This window comes from Oryctolagus cuniculus, chromosome 5 (genome assembly GCF_964237555.1).
Source record: "Oryctolagus cuniculus chromosome 5, mOryCun1.1, whole genome shotgun sequence".
NCBI classification, from domain to species: Eukaryota; Metazoa; Chordata; class Mammalia; order Lagomorpha; family Leporidae; genus Oryctolagus; species Oryctolagus cuniculus.
In genome coordinates, this window is record NC_091436.1 from 472,846 (window position 1) to 481,790 (window position 8,945).

Consider the following 8,945-nt stretch of genomic DNA (forward strand, 5'->3'; position numbering starts at 1 on the left):
AGGGAGGAAGGGACAACCGTTGGGTCGCGCTCCAGACAGAAGCAGAAGTGGGGCTCCGAGCGTGGCTCGGGGCCACTGCCGACGGCCGAGGGCAGGGAGCCCTGCTGTGTTCTCGGGAGCCCTGGTACTGAGCTGAGCATCACGGCCTTTCTCCGCCATCTTTGCACTTCCTGCCTGGCCACAGGAAGTGAGACACAAACGCAGAACCCCGCAGCGGCCAGGCCCCCCATGTGTGGGGTGCGTTAGATCTGCCCTGGCGTGTTCTGGGCACCGTCCTCCAGTTGGCCCAGGCAGCCCTGGCTCCAGGCCGCTCGGGGCGCTGGGGTGGGATGCGTGGTGTGGACATGGTCCGTCCAGCTGCGTCCTGAATGGAAGAACCTGATCCCGAAAAGGCAGAAACTGAAATGCATTTCCTCTTTCCAGTGGAAAAAAGAAGTCTGTCTTACACAAAAGGTCTGCAAATACTGGCTTCCTCGCTGGCACTCCCGCCCGGGCACAGGAAGGCACTGTGGGCCTCTGTGGCGTGAGACCAAGTGCCCACTTGCAGTGACCCCGTGCTGGGCCAGGAAGGGGTGGGCACGGCTGGAACGGAAGCCGCCTCCCTGTCACAGAGCGGGTCTGGGAGGGAGGGAGAGGGAGGCCCGAGCGGAGGGGAGTTGGGGGGACCCGCGGACACTCCCCCCACCCTGCTTCCTCCCAGCCCTACACGGGGAAGCTGGCCAGGCAGGCACTGGCCCAGGACCCTCCTCTTCTGCAGCCTCCTGGTGCGGCTGTGCGCGTGGTCAGTGACGAGCGACTCAAGCCCATCCTCCTTCACCTGTGCAGAAATGAATTTCTTGGGAACAAAGGAAAAGAGCAGACTTGCAGAAGGGCAGGGTCGGGGGGCTGGGGGCAGGGACCCGACGTGGCGTTGACCTGGCAGAGGGCATGTGGACCCCAGCTACCAGCAGCCCGGAACAAGTGTGGGCTTGCTCGCCACTGAGGGTCCCCGGATGACGCCCGCACTCCAAAGGAGCTGCCAGGCGAGGGAGGGCGGGAAGGGCTGGGGTCCAGCTGCAGCTCTGCCCCCAGGTCCGAGTCCAGCAGAGGACCAGCGACCTTTCCACGGGTCCAGGCGAAGACGTGCAGAAATCCAGAGCTAGCCAGGAGCAATGTCACGGACACGAGAGCGCTGTGTGCCGTCTGCTGAGGCCGGGAAAGCAGGGGGCTCGCCTCCTGCACCTCGGGTTCCAGTGTGCAACACAGTGACAATGAGATTCTGCAAACCGGTTACCATCAGTGAGTTTGAAAAGCACTGACTGAAACAGCAGAGAACTTGGTAGGGAAAGAGCAGAGCACCATGTTAATTCTCGCACACAAAAAGCACTGCTTCCCAGTGATGCCAGGAATCCATGTCCTCTCTCGGGTCCAGTCGGTGGCCAGGAAGCACGCCGCCGGGCGCTGCGCAGGGGCCGACGGGAGGGGGCTGTGCCCGGGCCTGGGGCAGCGTTCTGGGCGCGGCAGGTCCCCGCGGGTGATGTTGCCACCGCGCTCTGCCGATGTCTCTGGATGCACAGCTCTAGGTACCTGACTTTGGAGGGTTTTAAGTTTATAAAAGATTTATTAAGATATAATTCATTTTTAAATTAAATTTTTAAAGTAACTTTATTTAGATACAGTTGAATGGAAATTCTGGCATTTAATAAGGCATAATTAACTACAGTTTGCATTTATACTCTTTTTATTGTGTAATTTTGAATGTTTTGGAAAGAATATTTTTTAAAGAAAAAACTTTTAATTTTGTGTTTCTTTAGATTTAATTTAATTTTGTTTGCTATGCATTCAAATTTGGGCATTTTAAGTACAATTACATTTTGTGGAGATTCTAATTTAGCTCATTAACGTCAATGGAACATAAATTATATGAAAATTATGATTTTTTGAACATTGTGTTTTCATAAGGGAAGACAAAAGCAGATCCTATAGACCACGTGAAGGCATGGGTTCCGCATGGCTGTGGTTCTGTGTAACACAAGCTACCAGCCCATCAGCGGAACCAACGTGACAGTAACAATTAACCCCGGATGTCGTGGGGAGCGCGTTTTCACCCTAGGACCAGGCTTCTCCACACCTCCCCCGTCTCTGTGACCTGTTTCCCAGGGCAGAGGACAGACGCTCTGCCTGAGCTTCCCAACAGGGTTCACACCGGCAGCATTGAGATGGAGGTCACGCCAGCCTCCGTGTGCACGTGTGTGCACACCGCTCGGGCACGCGTGTGGGACCTGCTGATGCAGAAACAAATCTTCCCAAACCTTAGTTTCTCCTGGGACCATTCAGCTGAGGAGTCCAATGAGTGTGGGCCTTCCCCACTGGCCCAGTGTGGGTCCTTCCTGTCCCTGCCAACAGCGCCACCCAGGGGGCGGGGCCTGTCACTCATACACCGTGGGTAGGGCCTGTCACTCACACACACCATGGGTGAAGCCTGTCACTCACACACAGTGGGCGGGATCTGTCACACACACAGTGGGCAGGGCCTGTCACTCATACACACAGTGGGTGGGTTCTGTCACACACAGTGGGTAGGGCCTGTCACTCACACACACCATGGGTGGAGCCTGTCACTCACACACACACACAGTGGGTGGGGCCTGTCACACACAGTGGGCAGGATCTGTCACACACAGTGGGCAGGGCCTGTCACTTATACACACAGTGGGTGGAGCCTGTGACACACCCAGGGGCTGGGCCTGTCACTCACACATACAGTAGATGGGGCCTGTCAGTCACACACAGTGGGGGGGGGGCCTGTCACATGGGGGCGGGGTCTGTCACAGACACAGTGGGCAGCTCCGTCACCCACAGGCACTTTGTTTTTCACTGGGTGTTGTCACGTCCACCACGTCACACCATGAAAACAGAATGACAGCATGAGCGCCTGTGCCCAGAACCTGAGAGCCAGGGTTGGCACGGGGCTGCCAAGCTGCTCACACGGTCTGAGTGGTGTGTCCTTGGTGTGCTGTGGTGAGTTGGGGGAGCACACGGTCTGAGGCGCCGTGTCCTTGGTGTGCTGTGGTGGGCGGGAGAACACAGGGGTCTGAGCGGTATGTCCTTGGTGTGCTGTGGTGGTGGGGGGTGGCGCCAAACTGAAGCGAGACTGCTACAGAGAAGCCACGGTTGATTTCCGGCTGCTTCCAGAGACCCTGAACTTGGCGTGGGATCCGGCAGAGGAGCAGGGTGAGGCGGGTAGGAGCGTGTGCCCTGCCCCCCACCCTACTCATCTCCACGTGAGAAATCTTGGCGGTTCCTGCCCGGGATGTGGTTGGTGCCACGGTGAGGCCAGGAGCGCCACCACGTGTGCCGGGCTGAGCCGGGCCCGCCCTGCCCCACGGAGGCTCCGGGACAGGCGGCGCAGTGTGGGACCGCCGGCTGCTCGGGGACCACAGGCAGCACACGCTCTGTAGGGGAGTCGCGGTCCTGCGATCTCTGCCTTCGATTGTAATCTACTGTAATCGGTGGCGTGTTGTATATAACCAACACAAATGCCGCGTAGTGCGCCTGTGTTTATGCAGCCGGCGTATGGCTTGCAGGGAGCGCCTGGGCGTTGTTTGTGTGCGGTATAAATATTTTCGGATTCTGCCGGTAACGGGAGTCTCTGTGTACATTACACAGCGTCCTCTTTCATCCAGAGGCAGCGGATGCTCACGTCCAAATACACACGGTGTCCTCCCGCAGCTGGGGAGCGCCCCACCGCCCCGGCGAGCCCGCGGGTCTGGCGGGCGCACAGGCAGTCCCAGCAGCTCGGAACCGAGCGGGCGGGGGAGGCGGCGCTGCGTGGCGGGTGCCGCGATGTTAGCGTGTGGAGCTGTGCTGGCCGTGGTGCGGTTACTCTGTGGTGTGTGCTGTGCGGTGTCGTATGATATTTGGGTGTGGGTGGTGTGATGTGTGGTGTGGTGGTTGAGGTGGTGTGGCATTGTGGCGTGATGTTATTCTGTGGTGTGTGGTGTGATATGCTATGGCGTGTGCTGTGCTGTGGTGTGGGATGTTGTGTTCTGTGGTATGTGCTATGACATGGTGTGTGGCGTTGTGCTGTGGCGTGATGTTATTCTGTGGTGTGTGGTGTGGTGTGGTGGTGTAGTATATTTTGATGTGTCGTAATGTCACGTGCTGTGGTGTGGTGTGTGGTGTTGTGCGACGTTCTGTGGTGTGTGGTGTGCTGTGCTGTGGTGTGTGCTGTGCTGTGGCCTGGGCTCCAATGCACAGGGTCGGGCTGGCACCCTGGGAAGACCCTGCTGGCCACGTGGCCGCAGCAACACTGCCCTGAGGCCCGCAGGGGGCCAAGCGCCGCTATGCCGGGCCGTGCTGTGTGGCTTTGTATGGAGAACCACCTCAGGCCCCAGGGAGCCCCAGCCCCGGCTCACGGCCGGGGTCTCCTCTCCTCTCTGTCCTGATGACTCAGTGTGCAGATCCCCCGCCGGCCCCTCCCTCAGAGACTTCCCTGGAGAAGGATGGCGCGGGACTCAGGCAGCGGGCAGCAGCCTGCAGCCTCGTGCTGGGGACCGAGCCTGGCTCCTGGCTCGATGCTGGGGGAGCTCAGCAGGCGCCGGCTCCTCCCCCCCCCCCTGCATCGGCATTTGCAGAGTGCCCACCGGTGCCGGAGCTGGCTCGGCTGGGGCGAGGGTGCTCTGGCTGGGGCCTGAAGCCCCTGACCTCATCCTAGGCCTGGCCTCCCCTGTGAGAGGACGTGGGGCATTGTGGGCCAGCGGTAGAGACGTCCGCTTGGTCAATGGTCAGAGGCAGCTCTGGTCAGGTGGACGAGAGGAGGAGGGGAGACTCCACCGGTGCCTTCTGCCACGAGCTCCCGTCGAACAAAGCACACGGTGACCAGCCGCCTCAGCCTGCAGCAGGAGGGACGTCGGGCGGTGGATGAGACAGCGTGGCATCGCGCAGCCGGCCCGGCCCCCAGCTGGGGAAGGCAGTGCGGGCCACGGCTCGTGCTCTGCCGCTGCGTCTGTGGGCCTCTTGCTCGCTAAACAAAAGTCGCCAAATAGAGTCACGTGTGAGCTCACTGTTGTGCAAGCCTCCACGTGTGCTTGCCCACGCGTGGGACAGCGTGTCCCCGTGGCCACCTGCAACACGACAGTGGGCATTTGTGCTCCTGAAGTCTCCATCCAGAGGAGGCAAGGGGAGAGCCCTGGGCAGCAGGAATCGCTCAGCTCGGGGACACTCTGGCAGGGCTGCCGCTGTCCAGGCTCTCGGTCACTCACCCACACCCTCAACTGTCCCCAGGCCTGCTAGACTGAGCCCTTGGAGGGGACGCAGCCACAGCTGGGCACACGAGTCCTCTCCCCGCTGCCCCCAGGGAGCCCAGCCCACAGATGTGCAGGGAGTGAGCAAACTTCCTTCCTCCTGGCTTAACTGGAGCTTCCCTCAGCCCTGCTGCCGCTCCCTCCCGCCCCGCGTGGCGTCGTGCGTCACCAAGGCCACCCCTCATTTCCTTTCCCTTTTCTGTCCCAGCTCTAGAAATCCAGAGACTCCTGAGTCCCCTGCAGCTCGCTAAGAACCCGGGATTCTCGGGGAAGCGATTCCACGCTGTGCTCTAGAACACGCGTGGGTGGAGCGGCACGCCGGCACGCACACTAGGAACGCAGCGCCTGCGAGGCACTGGGCACTCGGACGGCGGAGAGTCAGAGCAAGGGGGAGGGGCCGTGGCTGTGGGGTCCTCGTGCAGCGGGCACGGGCTTGGAAAGGCCTGGAAAGGTGCCTTGGTCTCCCCACCTGTGAACTGGGAACGCACAGCCACCCCTCGTGTGATCGCTACAAGGAGTACGTGAGATCAAGGAAAACACTTGCAAAGTAGCCGGATGCAGTGACGCACAGGGTTCTATGCACAGGCCTAAGGTGGTCATGTGTGTGTCACACTTGTGTGTGTGAGAGAGAGAGAGAGGGAGAGGGAGAGAACAGAACACAGCTGGGACTGAATGAATCTGAGCCGCCACGATCACCATCTAAAATCTCCCTCAGCGCCCAGGGGTCCAACGTCCGAACACTGAGGCACTCACAGGAACTTGCACCCCTCCCCCGCTGACAGCGGGACCGGAGTCGAGCTAAGCCTTCTGGATACACAGAAGAGGTCGTCACTGGAAGGGAAACAACGAATGCCCCAGGTTGTCCTGCGTGCGCCCAGCCACGCGCCGGGCTGAACTGGGGCTGGACGCTCTTCCAGGATCACAGGCCAGGTGACACTGCAGGGGGCTCCTTGCAGAAGCGCCAAGGAGAGGCCCCTGCAGCCCTCCGGAACCAGAGTCAACCCCCAAGGAAAGCTGAGGATCCGAACAGGTGGCGTCAACCACGGGGAGAGACAGCCCTGAGGCCCCGTCTGCCCCATGGGCTGAAACGCCAGTGGGTGAGCAAATGCTGGTCGACGTTTGTGGCTAGGCCACCAGCAGCTACAGGGACCCCTCTGGTGGGGCTGGGCCCCAGGCGGCAGGAGAGTGGAACCCAGGGCCAGAGCCAGCGCGGGGGCAGAGCCCCCCAGAGAGTGCTGGTGTCGTCTTCCCCAGGTGGGAGTCTGGTCTGTGGGGACCTCAGGAGCAGCCAGGACCTGAGAAGGCCCAGTGTCCATGGCTCAGGGTCAAAGGACGGGAGAGGAGACCAAGGGGCCGTGCTGCTTGCCCGAGGCCAAGGCAGCCCCCGTGGCTGTGCCGCGTAAATCAGGCACCGCCTGGCCCTTTGCGGAACGACTGTGCAAATATTCCATGGGCCACAGCCGGAAAGGCCGGAACCCCTTTTGCTTTTCAGCCTGAAGCGGGACCTCGGTCTTCCTGCTGGTGTGACAGGCTGCAGAACAGACGTCTGGAGCCGTGCGGTTAGCGACCCTGCCTCCCTCCTGCCGCACCAGGCTTCGGGCTTTTTCAGCTTGTTCTGTGAAATGTCTGAGCACGGCCGCCTCGCCAACACGGGGAAAAGAAGCCCAAATGGTCGCTGTGTCTCCGTCATTGCCGACCAAGACCCAGGCGCCTGGCAGGTGAGCCCCGCCCTGTGGCTGTCACACCAGCTCAGCACGAGGTAGACACTTTAGCTCAGTGTTACTGAGCGAGCTTCAGAGATCCAGCGTGACGTGGCGAGGAGCGCGCACGAGAGCCGTGAGCGCGGCCGCCGTCTGCTCCAACGCCGGCTCCCACCGCACTGGCGTCGGCTCGCTGCACAGAACTCCAGCTCACAGCTTGCTGTGCTTGCCCCACGGCCTCTCGCAGGGCTTGGGCCCCCAGCCGGCTTCATCCTGGGTCCTTGTGTCTTCGTTCCCGGCCCCCGTCTCCCCGTGGCCTGGGAGCCGGTGTTTCAGTCTCCAGCGCTGTCTATTTAACTCCTTTCTTAGCCGTGTGCACGCGGCCCTGCACTGTCTCCCTGGCTCCGGCTTATCGCACCCAGCACCGTCCCCTCCAGGGCCCTCCGTGCCTTGGCAGACGTCGGCATCTCCTGCCTTTCCAGGCCGAACCCGTTCCCGCTGTTACAGAGAATGCCGCTTCTTCCTCGGGTCGCCGTCCGTGGACACTGCAGCTGCGGCCCAGCCTGGCCGCCGTGGACCTGGGGGCACAGGGGTCTTCACGAGCTGGCGGCTTTGCCTCCCCGGGGTTGGTGTCCAGAGCAGGGACTGCTGGGTGGCTGGCAGCTGGGTCTCTGTCTCTCTGGGCCCTCATCTGCAGGCTGGGAATCTGACCTGGCTGAACCGTAGGGTCAGCCCTGCAGCCGCTGGCTCAGGCATAGGCCAGGGGCTGCCGGTGTGGACGCTCCAGCCTGATTCCCAGCTGCAGTGACGAGGGCCCCTCTCCATGCCCTCATTGACACGCACCCTCTTGTCTTTTCCGCGGGGGCCATGCAAGCAAGTGTGAGTGGTGCGCTGGTTCCGATTTGTACTTTTCCACGGCCACTGATGATGTTGAACACATCTTCGTGTACCTGCTGGCCATGTTAATGTCATCCTTGAAGAAATGTCTATTTAACTCCTTTGCATATTTAAAAAATTGTTTCCTTGTTTCAGTTTTTTATTTGAGAGACAGAATACCTTGTGTCTGCGGATTGATTCACTCCCCAAATGCCCACAACAGCTGGAGCCAAAGCCAGGCGCTCAGAACTCAATCCAGGTCTCCCACATGGCGGCAGGGCCCCAAGTACTTGAGCTACCACCTGCCAACTCACAACACAAGAGCATATACTCACAACACAATAAGTGCTGACTCAAGTCCTGTATAGAGCAGGAAGCTGGAATTGGAAGCAGAGTGGGGCCTCGAACCCAGGCACTCCGGCACAAGACACTGGCTTCCCACGGACGTCTTGACCGCCGCGCCAGGTGCCTGCACTGTTGGCGGGTTTATTGATCAGGCTGTGCTTCCTTCTGCTGGGTTGCGTGAGTTCTTGATGAATCTTGGGTATTAGTCCCTTAAGTGGTGCCTGGTGTGTAGACACTGTCCCAATCTACGTGCTGCCTTTAGTTTTGCTGTTCCCTGTGCTATGCCGAGGCTTTGCAGTTCGAGGCAGCTCCTGGCGTCTGCTCTTGTAACTGAGCCTTGGGTGTGATGTTTGCGGAAGCACTGCCCAGGGCCGCTGTGCTGCGAAGGAGCCTCTCCCCTGGTTGCTCCAGGGGTTTTGTGGCTGCGGGTGTTCCCAGCAGGGTTTTGCGCATTGTAAGCTGATTTTTCTGCGTGTGGGAAGACAGGGTGACTCCACTTACAGCGGAAGCCCATTTCCCCTGGTGTCTTTCTGGTGCACTTGCCAGAAATTAGATGGTTGTGTTGCCCTGATTTTAAACATTTGGTAAGAGATTACACACTTTAAGGATAAAACACTGGGTACGGAGAGATGGGGTTAAACCCAGCTCTCCAACTCTGCAGCTCCTGTGTCGCTCGGACACGCCTTCCAGCTCCCAGCGCACACAGTGGTTGTGACATTTGAGCAGTCAGCTCTTGGGC